At 42.3% G+C, this 7647-nt stretch overlaps 1 long non-coding RNA gene across 1 annotated transcript; it reads left to right on the top strand.

Moving 5' to 3' along the window:
- The first annotated feature begins 761 nt into the window (after positions 1-761).
- Positions 762-5192, top strand: LOC111859505 (uncharacterized). The gene is made up of 3 exons (XR_002841834.1): positions 762-944; positions 1811-2108; positions 5082-5192. It is a non-coding gene; the product is annotated as an uncharacterized lncRNA (long non-coding RNA).
- The last annotated feature ends 2455 nt before the right edge of the window (positions 5193-7647 follow it).

Below are 7647 nucleotides of genomic sequence, written 5' to 3'. Positions count from 1 at the left end.
TGAGTATGACACACATTTGACCCCCAGGCTGGTGGGATCCGCTATTCAAAGAATTTGAGTGTACGTAGACAGAAGTCTGAGCAGAAAAAGGGCCAGACTAAAAACAGTTGAACAGAATAGGAACACTTTGCCGATTTAACGAGAGATGCATGCCGGTGCAATGTAGTGGTTTTGCCCAATGTGGAGGCAGACTTTGAAAGGAAGGACTAACTTGTAATGAAAACGCCAGATTCAGTTAAGTTAGGACATCCTCTACAGGCACAATGCCTGCCTTCTTGACTTGTTGAACTATAAACAACTTTTATTTGATCCATAAAATTACTATATTTTAGGGCAATCTACATTAATTAATCTTTTTGTATGAATTCTGGTAATGGTATTAATCTCCAATTAAAGACAAAGTCTATTTTATGGGTGAGACATTGAGTAGAAAATAGGTCTTGGAGTCTCTATAGTGAAGATTTAATGCTTATCTTCTGCACTACACTGCTGGGTGCCTTTTTAGACTTCCGTTTCAGTACTCTTTCTCGATATGTCTCCTCACCATCTTACCTCATTTGCCCTCTCTCCATTCCTTAAACCCTTTTTCTCTGCCTGTGCCTTTTATGTTCTCCGCCGCTTTCTCTCTTAATTCCTTGAGAAAAAAAAAACACACCTTCCCTTTATAGCCTGCAGGGGGCGACGTGGGCTTGGCCAGACTTGACTCCAGCTGATCGTGACCAGGTATTTCCCAAACAAGCCATCCGGCACCTCACGCGCACACTCGCGCATGCACACACACACTGCTGGTGCTGGAAATAATCTGAGGAGGAGCGAACAGGAGAAATGTGGGGGCAGATGAGCTTGGAGTGGGGGGGAGGCAGAGAGAGACTGCAGACCCTCCAGTAACAAGAAACTCTGAGATGGCAGAGACGAAGCACAGCATGGAGAGAACGTTAAGAGAGGTATAAAAGGAGACGATTCTTCCTCCTGTACTATTTGTGTTCTCAACCAACAAGACCTGTTTTGAGGTCATTACCTGTTGGAGAGAGTATGTATATATATGTGTGTTCTCCAGAAAGTACCATAGGAAATGACTAAAATACCTTTTCAAAAGTGATATTGTGTAAAAAAAAAAAAAAAAAAGCAGGAACGTTCTCAATGTTCTCCTGCAGAGATACAAAAAAACCCCAAATATATATATATAGAAGCAGGCTGGGTTAGAAATGGATACAAATCAAATTGAAGAGATCTTTCCCTAACAATACCCTTAATCTGGAACCTAAGGACAGTCATCTCTCAGCCGAGGGTCACCTCTGTTCACTATGATTGGATTCCCACTTGTCCATAAGTGCAAAGAAGCCAACTTCTGGCCTAGAGGAACACAGGGAAAGGATTTTATTCTATGCCACATCACAATTCATTCTTTTGAAATAATGATGTGGAAGTATGTTACATCACCTGGTGCTTCAGGTGTATAGGAGGAGGTAATTAAAACATGCCTTTATTAAAACCTTTTGGCCCTTGAGAAACCTGAACACTGCCTATTAACATATCTCATTCATTCCATGATGTTCGATAGGTCATTGATCTTGCACACAAAATTTCATTTTAAGCAAATAATGCCTGATAATGGGGAACGTCTTAAAACCATTTTGCATTGCGTTTCTCACTTATTTTGTTCAGGGTCATGTGGAGGGGTTTTACCAGGCAGCATAGGGCACCAGGCAGGAATACACCTTGGGTGCGATTTCTGTCTCAGGGCGCACATACATAATCATGCACAATAGGCAATTGAGAGACGCCACTTAACCTAATTGCATGTCTTTAGTCTGCAGGAGGAAACCCGCGCGATACGGAGAGACCATGCAAATGCCATGGAAGCGAGAAACAAGTGCGCTATGAACTAAGCTACCGTTACGCCTGTGATATTTATTATGCAGTAAATGATAAGCTAAACGTCGATGTAATAAAGTGACCAGTTTTTCTGCACAAGCAGCCTCCAACACTGAAACGGAGTCCGTTTTTATGTTCTCATTTGTAGTGATTCCGCCTCCAAAGGCGGTGCGTAAAGTAACAGGCGAAATGGAGTCATGTGTTTGTGGTTGCACTGAATCAAGAAATAGACGGTGAGTGATTAAAACCTTCGTGCACCACAAATCTGCAAGATAACAACATACCACAATGTATACTTGGCAGTAATGCGTTGTGAAAGGGAACTTTTTCTTCCCTTTCATAAAAAGTACAGTCCGCCCCCTCATGTACAATGCTGAGAATAGTAACAGCACTGCAAGGCCTACCAAATATAGCAGCCAGTGAGTGCTAACATGTCAACTTGTGAAAGGACACAGAGAGGTGGTTGTCACACGTGTAGCCTTGGTGGCTATACCGATCGCTATAAATACCAGATTTCCTATAAATTATATATAAATTGCAACGTTCTTTCCTCGCCTGGCAGCTCCGAAAATCCTGCAAAACGTAAAATACCTGATTCTCAAGTGGGACATCGGCTACGTGGTATAGTTTAAAATAAAGCCACGCAAGCAAGCTTTATAGACCGCAATATTGAAAGCATTTTGCAAGCAATACTAAGCGTATTAATTCCGACAAGCTTATGAACATTATAGAGGTTATTGGCATCAGTATTGCTATTACTTTCACATTTAGATACGACTCGCTACGTTTAATATAGATTGCGTGGACTGTTATATTTCTTTCTGATATAGAGGACAATATATAAATAGCTCTCTGACTTCTACATCTAAGGCGCTTGTGCAGCAAACCGTGCATTTATTTATGGAGGTTATGTAATACAGCATGTGAATTAAGAGACAGACAAGGGGTTAGCAAGAATCATGCAGTGTGGTCCATGCACTGCGCTGAGCACTCACTCGTTATGGCAAAGAGATAGGCAGGCTTCTCTCGAAGAAGAGATGCAGGATATAAAATTATGTCACGTAATGGCAAATAAAGCAGTTTGGGAAAGGTCGCCCTTTCGTGTCCAAACGGAATCATTCAATTCAACGGAAGGTAATGATTTAAAGCACGCACGAACAATGTTTATTCAAGAAATGAGTATTTATATCAATTCTATATCGATATTACAGGCGATCCCCATTTAAAGAAACCCATAAACACATTTCATAACGGGTATTCCGCAGAAGCTCCGTGGGATAACAGCAACGAACACGTCCGTTCATAAATATTCACCGTTTCTATTCATGCAGACACTTCTTGGGGTGGTTATTGTGCAGCGGCACCGCATCACGTGGTGCTGCGGGAGGAGGGAGATGGGGGCGATGCTATAAATAGCTCTATAGCTCGGCTTCCATTGACATCATTTAGGCAGGAGAGAAGGAAAAATAAACAGACAGATATAGGGGAGGGGGAGCGGGATTCTTAATATGAGCTTGAAATTCAAACATCGCCCATCCAGTCTTACTCCGATACTGCCCTCGACAGTAAACAACAAAAACAAAAGTGGCCGTTTCCTAGAACGCCTAAGTGTCACCTGATACGAGATGGAATGGAAACACCACGAGGCAGAAGGACATCAAACAAATTAAAACACACGTGTGTGCGCCCGTGTCCGTCTATAACGGAAACCAAGGCAAATATTTTGATGCTTTTTATTAATAGCGAGGGAGTATAGCGTATTTAAACACCAGCAATATTGACTTATTTAAAATCCTAGGTGGGAGGTATATTTTGAATCATTTATCATGTGTAGTGCTTCCTTTACAACTCGGTTTATTGGGTGGTCCCCAAGGGAGGGGTGACACCTGTGTGTTTTTGTTCTCCTGGCTTATATGGCGGAAGAGGACACCTTGTTTCCACAGCACATTTCAATCAACTCCGGAGTAACAGCAGGCACCAAAACTTAGCAACAAACACTGAGTACCTGGTGACTTTTTTATGATGCCTCCCATTCCCATCGTCTGCCTGTATTGCAAGATTTTTACGTTTTATAACTAAGAATAAGCATAAATATCATCGTACTCATGGTCTACTCCTCATGACCATACATTTCAACGAGCACAATAAACGACAGCTGTTAATGTAGAATGCTTGACATTACAAGCAGAATTAGCTACAGCGAATTCCTGTGATAAGGTTAGGAAAATATTCAGGTAATTAAATGTACTGCTTACTATGGAGGCCAGGAAATCAGAGCCCAGAGCAGGAGATACTGTCCATAAAGGTCCCCTGCATATGCTGAAAACAGCGAGGTGATCAGCTTCTGAAACAGAATCTTCCGGATCATTTAGGATGCTTGCATTTATTTGCTTACCTGATGCTTTCATCCAGGGCAACTTACATTTTTTTAAACCAGTTTAATTAGACAGTTTGCTGTTTTACTGAAGTGATTCAGGTTCAGTACCTTGCTGAACAGTTGCAACAACAGGGATTCTTCAGCAACATTCGGCAAAGTGTCACATACGGGTTTATTCATTTTAACATTTGCTTTTATTTTCGTTTCTGTGAATGCAAATTTCCCACATTATGAAGCAAGTAAATGCCTAAAATGTGCATGAATTTTCTTTGAATTTGATGTCAAAGGTCAATCATTGGTGGCAGATAGCACTGTTTCTTCATACTTCCTGCAAAATATTTGGCATCCCATCCAGGGTGTACCTCTGTTTGGGCTGCCTGGGATGGGCACGAACCCCTCTGCCCCCCCCCCCCCCCCCCCCCCCCCCCACACAGATGCCTGGCCAGAATTAGTGGTTAGAAGATGGATATGTCATCTATTTTGTTTTGCCCTATAGAAGACATGTGTCATATCAAACCACCTAAATATAATTTGACAACTATTTGGTACCCAATTATCTTCTGGTATATTACTATATAGTACCCAATTGTCATCTGGTATTTTCCAAAGCTGCTTTTGAAAATAACTCACAATGATCATTACACATTGTATTGTAAACAAACTCCGAATGCTCAGACTGGGGATTGAAGAGTCTGATTAGTTATGATTCTGTTTATGGCAGTTAAAGAAAAAGTTATGTAATGTTTGGTGTCAGCGGTACTGGCAGCAGATCCACTTAGGGATTACCTTTTGGTCACTATCTTCATGTCATTCTGCATATTCTCAACAGACTTCAAGTCAGGACTTAGACCGAGCCATATCAGTGAATCTCATCCCTGAGACTCAGTCATTGTGAGGAAACCTCAGATGTTCCCAGTCCAGCTGGGAGATTTAATCCCTGCAGCAGGTCCTGGGCCTTCCCTGGGGTCTATGCCCAGTGGGATGCCATCCAGGTGGCATCTTTATCGGATGCCTGAACCACCTCAGCTGACTCCTCTTGATCTGAAGGAGGGGCGGCTCTATTTTGAGGTCCTCCGAACTCCTCACCGTGTCTCAGATAGTGAATCCAGCAGCCCTGTGGTGAAGCCTCATTTGGACCCACTTTTTCTCACGACCTTTTGGTCATTACCCTCAGCCTTAAGTACCTTCGAATTTATGAGGCTGTTATGTAATAAGAATATCTGTGAAATGAGTATTGAGCACGGGTCCGATTCAGACTGGCTGACCTCTTTGAAAGAGGACCGTTTATGCTTTGTCATGTCTGATGTGGCTTTGCCAGAGAAAGAAGGAAACGTATTTTACCAGTGGAAGTCATATGCCAGTGCAACTCCTGGTTAAAACAGCTCCCCTGATAGACATCTCTGATCATGATGGATACCATTAATAAAATGCTGATCAGAGTTCGATTTTGTTTCAGTCACTCTGGATAAAGAATTTTGCAAACAAGTTACATGAGCTACTAGTCATTCCATCACGATTATTCAGTTTCGGTTCCTTGTTCATCGTTCATGTTTTTAACTGTTTTACAGTGGCTCTGTATTTGTCCTGAAATGCTCTTTCGTGTTATGGTTGTTTTTTACGTGGTAAGGTTCTGTTTATTTACAGGTCTACATTAGTATGAGAGTAACTGTAATTTGTTTGGGACGGGTTTTCTTGGCAGGGACCGCATGCAGGAAACTCTCCAGTCGCTTCAGGATCACGACGTCGCTGGCGCACTCTTGTCCTCAAGTCACCGCCAGCCTCGCATAAGCGCGATCGTGCCTGTAGCTGTTTGTGTGTCAACGCCCAAATATAGATGAAAGCGTGTTCACGTTAGATGTGCAAACATTTGATTAGATAAAGGTTTAATATCACAATGCGAGGATGTATCACGACAAAAAATACGATCGTGCACAAAAGACGTGGGAAATGGGAAGAGGGAGTCGCTGGTTGGATGTACACCAGTACTGGGCGTGAATCAGTTTAATGAACATACGGTTTATGTACATTCGACATTCTTACTTCTTATCGGGACGGTTGAACTCTCTTTAGCCTGACTGTCCGTTCACCATTCAGGTTAGTGTTTAGGAGACGGTAACACGAGGCGCTCCCACTGAGTGTTTAGCAGCTGATCGACCAAAATCCGCAAACAAATGCGACACACAGTATCCATTCTGTTCAAATTGAACCTAATACTTATACTTTAAATGCAATGTACTTCACGAAACATTCTCACGGCTGTGTAAAGTGAAAGTGAAATGCAAATTGTCTAGTTTCTTGCATAATAACGATGTTCTGCTCACTCAGTAAGTATATGTGGTCTTGCCTAAAGCACAAAACTTAACGAGTGTTTGATTATCAGGCTTTATGAACCTTCTGCATTTACAATGTATTAGAAACAACTGGGGGATGGTATATGCGTCTTTAAACTAGGTGAATTTATTTAATGACTACTGTTTTATGCTTTATGGGTCTTCTCTCTGTCTGCCTTCGCGTCTGTCTGCCTTCAGTGGAACATCTCCTACATGCTCGGATGCTTAAAAGCAGAGTTAAATGTGGACTGACCATGGACATCCACTGCAGTCCGCTGGAACCGTGCGTTATTTTTAGCTCAGGGGTGTAGGGAAAATGCAACCCTTGTCTCGCAACCGAATAAAAAAATGTATTTTTCGGTCTCCTTGCTCTATACGTACAGTCTCCCGGTGTTCTTCGGTCGGTCAATTTTTTAAGTTTATATAACGACCCCGATCTCGGAATGAAATTCCGAATTTATGGCAGATCCTCAATACTTACCCCTTCCCTCCGATTCACCCCCTCCCTCCCTTTCCCCGCGGCCCCGCCCTCTCTCCTTGCCAGCTGAATTAATTTGATACTATTTTTGAGAGTCAGTGTTTCTAAGGGATACCTAATGACGCAATGACGTCAATGCAGGTCAATAGCACACTGGCAGAGCGGGCTTGGCGACTGAGACAGGAGGCTGGAGCGGCGAAAACCTCAGCTTTCAAAACCAAGCGCATGATCGAATTTCCACAACAATTCGTGAACCCCTGACCGCCCCCCCCACACACACACGCCCTAACATGCGTTTAAATAAACGTCCAAATGTATATAAAAAAAAGGAAAATCTGCACCATCTTTTAAGAACAATAACACCCCATTCTTATTACACCCATTTCCTTCTTAATAAACGCCTTCGAAGTTTCGAAACATGGTTTAGTAGAGAACAACTGTTTTGCGTGATTTTTTAAAGTATAATTGCATTTCTACGTATACGGCAAGATATAATTTAGATAACTCAGCTGTGCATTTCGGTATTGAATGTAAGAGGGGGGGTTGTTCTCTTAGCTGGCTAGTGTTCCCTACCCGTGGATATATTC

The sequence above is a fragment of the Paramormyrops kingsleyae genome, chromosome 13 (genome assembly GCF_048594095.1).
Source record: "Paramormyrops kingsleyae isolate MSU_618 chromosome 13, PKINGS_0.4, whole genome shotgun sequence".
Taxonomy (NCBI): domain Eukaryota; kingdom Metazoa; phylum Chordata; class Actinopteri; order Osteoglossiformes; family Mormyridae; genus Paramormyrops; species Paramormyrops kingsleyae.
The sequence above is the reverse complement of the archived record's forward strand: the minus strand, read 5'-3'. Positions and strand labels throughout refer to the sequence as shown.